Source organism: Elephantulus edwardii, unplaced genomic scaffold (assembly GCF_000299155.1).
Source record: "Elephantulus edwardii isolate Elephantulus edwardi_28Jun2011 unplaced genomic scaffold, EleEdw1.0 scaffold00050, whole genome shotgun sequence".
Taxonomy (NCBI): Eukaryota; Metazoa; Chordata; class Mammalia; order Macroscelidea; family Macroscelididae; genus Elephantulus; species Elephantulus edwardii.
In genome coordinates this window covers 6,987,998-6,996,432 of record NW_006399800.1, presented here as the reverse complement: position 1 = coordinate 6,996,432, position 8,435 = coordinate 6,987,998, and positions in this window count along the sequence as shown.

The window sequence follows — 8,435 nt, the reverse complement described above, 5'->3', positions numbered from 1 at the left end:
ATAACTTGGTCTTTACACTGACATCATTATTCTTTACCTATTTGGAGAGGCCCTTCATAGCAGATTTCCCCCAGTGTAACACAGTGTTTTATTTCTTTCCTGCTATTACTATGGGAGGTGACTGTGGATCCAAGTAAAACGAAATCACTGACAACTTCAGTTTAGTTGTATTGTTGTTATTGTTATGTGCCATTGAGTCACCTGTGCCCCATAGCAACCCCAAGTACAGCAGGTCTGAACCCTGACCTGTCCTGAGCCAGTCTCACTAATTCCGATACACCAACACTCATTGTCCCAGTTACAGTATCAATCCGTCTATTCTGGGGTCTTCCTCTCCTGCACTATCCACCTCAACCCTTCCAAGCATGATGTTGTTCTCCAAGGACCAATATCTACTGGCCATGAGCCCAAAGTATGTGAGACAGAGCTTCAAAATCTTAGCCTCTGAGGAGAAACTTGTTTTCATCCTCTCCAAGAGAGATCTATTTATTTTCTTGGCAGTCCATGGTATATTCAAGACACTTCTCCAGCACCACAATCCAAAGGCATCTATTCTTCTTTTGTCATCCTTAGTCATCGTCCAGCTCTCTGATGCATAGCAAGTAATTGCGAAGACCATTGCCTGGATCAGGTGCACCTTAGTCTCTAGACTGATATCATTGCTTTTCAGTATTCTGGAGAAGTCCATGATAGCAGATTTTCCCAATGTAATTAATCTTTTAATTTCTTAACTGCTGTTGCTAAGAATGTTGATGTTATATGCCATCAAATTGGCACTGATGTATAGCTGACTATCCAGTGGGTTTTCAGAAGCAGTAATCACATGGAAGGAGACTGATCATCTTTCTCCCATGAAACAGTTGGTGGATTTGAACTGCTTGACTTTGAGTGGCAGTGCAATTTCTTGTCACTAGGACATCAGAGTTCTTAAGACTAATATGGGGCTTACTGGGTTCCAGGTATGATTCTAGGCACATTGCACATACTAGGTTATTTGGTCTTCATGACAATTCTTAGGAAAAGGCACTATTGTCTATTTTATTGATCTGGAAACTTGGGCACAGAGAAATTAAGTAATTAGTATAGAGTAACATATTTGATAAGCAAAAGAGTCTGAATCCAGCCAGGGTTTGGCCTCTAAATCAATATCCTAGAGTGTGTCACCATATATTTAACCATTGATATGTATCTTTTGTTTGCTTTTATTACAGTTAGTAGAAACATTTAACCGCCAGAAGCAAATTTGGTTTTGTGCTTTTGCTTTACTCTTTTAATTTAGTTTGGCTTAATTTACAGAGCCAGTTAGCATTCTGTCCAGCAATGTGTATACATTTTGTTTAATGACGTTAATGGCAATCTGCTAAATGCAAGCACTCTTCTCCTCTTCTATTCATCACCTTTTCATATCCGTTGCTACCTTTTTTTTTTTGCGTGGTTGGTTGGACTTAGCACATCCCTCACTGGTGTTAATACTCATTTTATTGTCTGAAAGTTGTTCCCAGAATTGAGTTCACTTTCAGGTTTAAGGGCTGTCCAAAGGCCATAGTTTCAGGGGTTCTTCTACTAGTCTCTAGCAGACCATTAAATATGGTCTTTTTTTCTTTTGAATTTTGTTCTATGAAAAGCAAATTTGTCTTAAAGATAATAAAACAAGACTCTGCCTTAGGTATATACATGCACATTTTCCACCGAACTCTGTTACCTAGTAGTGGTTCTCAACCCTGGAAAGGCTGATTGGTGTAATGTGCATATGTCTCCCACATACATGTGGCGGTAAATTGTGTAGATAGCATTTCAATAGTCCTGTCTATTTAGCTTTCATTGTATGGTTATGACTTCTGACACAGGATCTATATAACTTTATCTGAATGTAAAGTCCAAAGTGTAGATTTTGATAAAAGAGTTTTAAAATATGCTGAACTAGAATCCCAACCTAGTGCTATGCAGACAGCCAGGCTAGATAAGACTGATCAAAGGAGGGAGGGATGAAGGAAGCAATGGAGTATACAAAAGTAACAAAGGAACTACGCTAAGAGGCAACTGCTCTTTATCAGGGCATCTAAATATAATGTCTAAAAGAGAGGTCAAAAGAAATTCTGGGAATTATTTCTTGGGTAGAAATATTGTTAGCAAAATCTGTCAAAAAAATCTGCCAAAGCCAAGTGAATCACTGACATGCTTATGGTTTACTCTTTGTGACGGAGAGCAATGCAGATCTGACTATTTAGATTTACCATTAAAATTTTAGTGTCATATCTGTGTTTTAAGTAACTTAAAGTAATACTGAGTTGAACATGATGGACTGAATAGACATATTTTCCCTTTGTCGTTTTTATTCTCTCCTTAATTCCTTGGAGAAACTCTAGAAGCTTAGTGGGTAAGGAGTTGTGCTCTCAACCCAAGCATAGGTTTGAACCTACCACCTGCTCCATGGAAGGAAATTGAGTAATCCCCTCCCATGCAATTTACAGCCTCTGAAAATCTACTGGAAAATCACCTATGAGTTGGTTCTTAATAGCAATTAGTTATTTTGCTGGTTTTTCCATGATACTTTAGCATTAAGAGAAATATGTGTTGGCTATGATCAGGCCAACTCCAACTCATGAAATGTTATCTGGCTCTAGCATATCTACACAGTCATTGATGTATTCGAGCCATTGTTGTAATCACCACGTCTATCTATCTCATTGAAGGTCTCCCTCATTTTCCCAGCCTTTCCACTTGACCTTTCATACAATGTTTTTGTGTAGTGTCTTTTTGATATCAAGTCCAAAACAAGGAAGACAAAGTCGAGTCATACTCCTTTATTAAAGCTAAATTTATTTTTGACATTGTGCCATTGTGCGTAGTGTATAGTGTTGGTAACTGACAGGTCAGCAGCAGCTTGAATCTGCCATCCTTTCTACAGCAGGAAAGTTGGCATCTCCTTCCATAAGAATGTACAACCCCAGAGACTCACTGGAGGGTTGCTGTGTGTTGAAGCCTGCTTGGTGGCAGTGGTTGAGTTAACCGTGACTCACAGTGTCCACATGTATTCAGAGTAGAACTGCGCTCGGCTTTCAAGACTGTGACCTTCAGAAACTAATAGAACATTCTTCCTCACAGTGGTTGACTGGGTTCAAACTGCCCACTTTTTAGTTAGTTATTACCATCGAGTAGACTATGACTCATAGCTGTGTTATGAACAATAGACCACCACCTTACCCTATCCTGCACCATCCTCACAGTCTCCCAACCTTGAGCCCCTTGTGGAAGTCACTGTGTCAAGCCATCTGGTTGAGTCTTCTCTTTATTCTGACTTAGAATGATGCCTTTTTCTAAGGGCTGACCCTTTCTGATAACATGCCCAAAGTATATGAGTACTGGTTAATAGTTGAATACTTAACTGATTGTGTCACCCAGTAATTTGTGGGGTAGTCTTATTGCTATTGTTGCATGGTAATTCCCAGTCAACTCTGACTCAGGGATAACCTATGGATCAATATATCAAAACCTGACCAATCCTGCAACATCTTCAAAATCTCCTCTGTATTTAAGCACAGTCACTGAGTCATTTTAGCTCACTGAAAATTTTACTGTTCCTCACAAACTCTCTACTTTCCTAAACATGTTCTTTTCCAAGGATGGACTCATCCTGATGTTGTTGTTGTTGGGTCATCATCACACTTTTTTTATTTATCATCTCACTTTCTGACACACAAGACCTTTGCTGTAGCCACCCTGTCAATCCATGTAGTAGACAGGTTTTCTCTCTTTTGCTGCCTCTCCACTCTTCCTAGCATCATATCTTTCCTCCAAGGAATAGCTCTTCCTAGCAACATTCCCAAAATATGTGAAGTGAAGGCTCATCATCCTTCCCTTCAAAGAGCTCTCTGGATGCATCCCCTCCAAGATATATCTGTTTGTTCTCTTGGCCATCCATAGGATATTTAGTACTCTGCACCAATACCACAGTTCAAAGCCATCAATTTGTTTTTCTGTCATCCTTATTTATTGCCAGTTCTCTGATGTATATTAAGTGATCAAAAAGATGATAGCATGAATCAGATGCACCTTAGTCCTCAAACTGACATCATTATTTCTCAATAATTTGGAGAGGCCCTGACTGCAGACTTTTCCAGTACAATGTGTCTCCTTATTTCCTGACTGTTGGTACCAAGGGTGTTAATTGTGGATCCAAGCAAGAAGCAGCTGTTGACAGTTTCATTCTTCTCTCCATCCATCATGATGTTGTCTATTGGTCCAGTGGTAAGAATCTTTGTTTTCTTGACATTGAGATGCAATCCACAACAAAGACTGTAGTTTTTTATTTTCTGCAACAAGTGCTTCTAGTTCTTCTCACTTTTAGCAAAAAAGATTGTGTTATCTGCATAATGCAGGTTATTGATGAGTTTCCCTCTGATCCTGATGCCACACTCGTCTTCATAGAGTATAGTTTTCTTGGATAATTTGCTTAGCATACAGATTGAATAGGTATGGAGAAAGAATACAACCCTGACACACTACCTTCTCAATTTTAACCATGCAGTATTCCCTTGCCTTTTTCACACAACAGCCACCTGGTCCTGGTATAGCTTCCACTGGAGGACAATTATGTGCTCTGGGATGCTCCTTCTTCTCAATATCAGCTGCAACTTGTTATGATTCACAGAGTTAAATGCCTTTGCATAATCAATAAAGCACAAATAGACATTTTGCTGGTATTCTTTACTTTTAACCAGGATTCATGTGATTTCAGCAATGATATCTCTGGTGTCATGGCCTCTTCTAAATCCTGCTTGAACATCTGGAAGTTCCCTATCTATGTACTGCTCTTGCCATTTTTGGGAGAACTTCTGCAGTATTTTGCTTACATGTGCTATTAATGATATTGTTTGATAGTTTCCACATTCATTTGGATTACCCTTCTTGGATATGGGAGAAAATATGGACCTTTTCCAATTTGTTGGCCAGACAGCTGTCCTCAAAATTTCCTAGCATCAGCTAGTGAGTGCATTCAAGGCTGCATCTGTTAATTGAAATAAGTCAATTGATATTCCATTGATTCCTGGGGCCTTATTTTTGTCAATGTTTTCAGTGCAGTTTCCTCTTCCTCCTTCATTACCATTTACTCTTCTCACATGGTACTGACTAAAGTTTCTCAGTATCAGCCAGTTCTTTTTGGTACAGTAATTATGTGTGTTTACTCCATCTTCTTTTGATGCTTCCTGGACCATTCAATATTTTACTCATAGCATTTTTCAATACTGCAACTTGAGGCTTAATTTTGTTTTTCAGTTCATCCCTAGAATAGTTGTTGTTGAGTGTCTTCAAGTTATATAGGACTCATAGAGACCCTATAAACGAAATACATGAACACTTTCATTTCTCCACATTCATAGGGTTTCCAGAGACAAGCTATTTTGGAAGTGGATGCCACTCCTACTGCCAAGGTTGTTTTAATTGGGGAGCTCCACCAAACGCTGTTCACCATGGGTAACCATTATCACACTTGACCCACAGTGTCACAGTGTTTAGCATCACAGCAACCATGAGTTACCTCTGTACAGCAAATGGACAGACCAGTTTTTAGAAGAATGTTTGACAAAACAATTAAAACAAGGCCTGGAGGCCAGAGATTAAAATCACTCACCTTTGGCTTGGGAGCATCACTGTCTGTCTATTAGGCCAATAGAGCTCTCTTCTTGTTCTCGTTGTTGTTATGTGCCGTGGAGTCCTGGATGACTCACCAAACACTTTCCTCCGTGGGTAACCATTTTGATACATCAGTGTCACAGTGTTAAGCATTAAATTTGCTTTTCAGTTCATTCCTGAAATAGCAAATCACCAAATTTTCTTACTCAGAATTGCCAGTAGTATTTCATATAGCACACTAATGCCTAGTATGTTTCTCTTAACACATTTCACACCATTTTCCACAATGTCCAATTTTCTTAGATATGTTCTTAGAACATACTTTCTGTGTTACAAATTTGTTATCAGTGAAGATTTCCATCTATTTCTCTTCCTTTAGAGTCTTGCAGCATTAGCAATTTAAGGTCTTTCATTGAGTAAAAACTTTATTCCATTCACATTATTAAGACAGACTCTACTTTGAGGAAGCAGCTCTTCCACAGTGCCATTTTGAGTGTTTTCCCACCTGAAAGACTCTTCTTCTGGAATTATATGTGACAATGACCTGCTCTTAGGTATATGATTTTTGGGGGCCTGTTATTTCAGAAGTGCATGCTCACTTCTGCTTTGATTTTCTTAGTCTAGAATAGTCACTGAAACCATCCTCTTGATAGTTGATGTACAGATGGTATAGCTTCTAAGCATTGCAGCAACACAGAAGTGACCATACTATAGCAAATTCACCCCACTGGACCAAAAGGCAACATCGTGAAAAATGGAGTAAGGATTGAAACTGCCAACCACTTCATCTTACTCGCATTCATACTCAATACACATGGTGCAAGCAATCAAGAGATTAGAAGAGGTCTTGCACTGGGAAATTCTGAGATCAGGGACCTCTCCAAATTAATGAAGAACAATGATGCTAGTTTGAGGACTAAAGCAGGTCTGATTCAGACCAAAATCTTCTCAATCACTTACTATGCTGCTGAGAGACGGGCAATTATTAAGGATGACAGAAGAAAAATAGACGCCTTTGAGCTGTGGTGTTAGGAAAGAGTACTGATTATACCATGGAAGGCCAAAAGAACAAACAGATATGTCTTGGAGAAGGCATGGCAAGGGTGCTCCTTGGAGGCAAGGATGTTAGAGCTTTGTCCTGCATTCTCTGGTCATCTTTCTAGGAGAGGCTACTCCTTGGAGAAGGACATCATTGTTGGGTGGGGGGAGGGGATGATGATATAGACAAAGACCCTCAGTCAGGTGCATTAACACAGTGATTTCAGCATGAGCTCAATTTTGTAAGAGATTGTGAGGTTGGCACAGAATAAAACAGGGTTCAGATCTGTTGTTTATATATTTACTATGAGTTTTTCTTGACTCAATGGTATCTAACAATAATAACGTGTTAAAATTTTAATATAACTATTAGAATAGTAAATAAAGGATATCTAAGACATATTGAGGTGTGAAAGTCTGCTGTTAAGAGACCTCTCCAATGTACTGAAGAGCAATGGTGTCACTCTGGAGACTAAGGTGCGTCTGATACGGGCCATGGCCTTTGCTATCACTTGTTATTCATCAAAGAGTTAGACAGTGACTAAGGAGGATAGAAGAAGAGTTGATGCCTTTGAGCTGTGGTGCTGGAGAAGAGTATTGAGAATACCATGGACTGCTAGGAAAACAAACAGATTCATCCAGGAAAGAGTTAAACCGGGTGGTTCTTTGGAGGCAAGGATTCTGAGGCTCCACCTAACATAGTTTGGACATGTTGTAAGGAGGGACCAGTTCTTGGAGAGGGACATCATGCTTGGTAGGGTGGAGGGACAGCGCAGGAGGGGAAGGTCCTCTATGAGGTGGATTGATTCAGTGAGTGAGGTTATCCGGATGGGTGTGTCAGGTGTGTTTGATGTGCAGGTTTGCTCTGCCCCCAAGAACGAGGCAAGGCAGGCTTGGCCTAGGGTTTAAGGCAGGAGAGAATTTTAAGCCCTAAAGGGCCCTTGGGCCAGGTTAAAATTGTTTTCCTATCAAACATTCTTCTAGGTGGTATAGAACTGGTCTGTGCATTGCTGTACAGAGGTACCTCGTGGTTGCTGTGATGCTGAACACTGTGCAGTGATATGCCAAATGTGGTAATGGCTACCCATGGTGGACAGTGTTAACTAGAGCTTCCCGACTAAAACAAGCCTGGAAGGAGCAGCAGCATCCACTTGCAAAATGGCTTGCCTCTGTAAACTCTATATACGAACAGTGCTCAGACCTTTCATTTGTAGGGTTGCTATGAATCATCTACAACTCGATGGCACCTAACAACAACAACAACAACAACAACAACAATTCCTGAATAAGTAAGGAAAGAGCAGGGACTAAAAGCAATATCCAATTTAATCTACAAATTCAACACAATTTAAACAATCTTCTTTGCAGAAATGGAAAATCTAATTTGATGTAGGATTGCATAGAACAACAAACAGTCAAAACAATCTTAAAACAAGACTAAAGCATGACTGTAAAAATCATGATTTAAAAATCAGCTATAAAGTACCAATAATGAAAAAGAATATGGCACAAGTATATGGATGAACATTTAGACTGATGAAATAAAACACAGACTAGATAAATAATCCCATACATCCACAGGCAAGTGATTTTTTATCAAGATGTTAAGTTCATCCAAATGGTCAAGCAGTTCCTATTTAATGGGGGAGAAAATAATGGTACTGTCACTCTGGAGACTAAGGTGCATCTGATACAGGCCATGGTTTTTGCAACCACTTGTTATGCATCAGAGAGGTGGACAATGACTAGGGAGGATAGAAGGA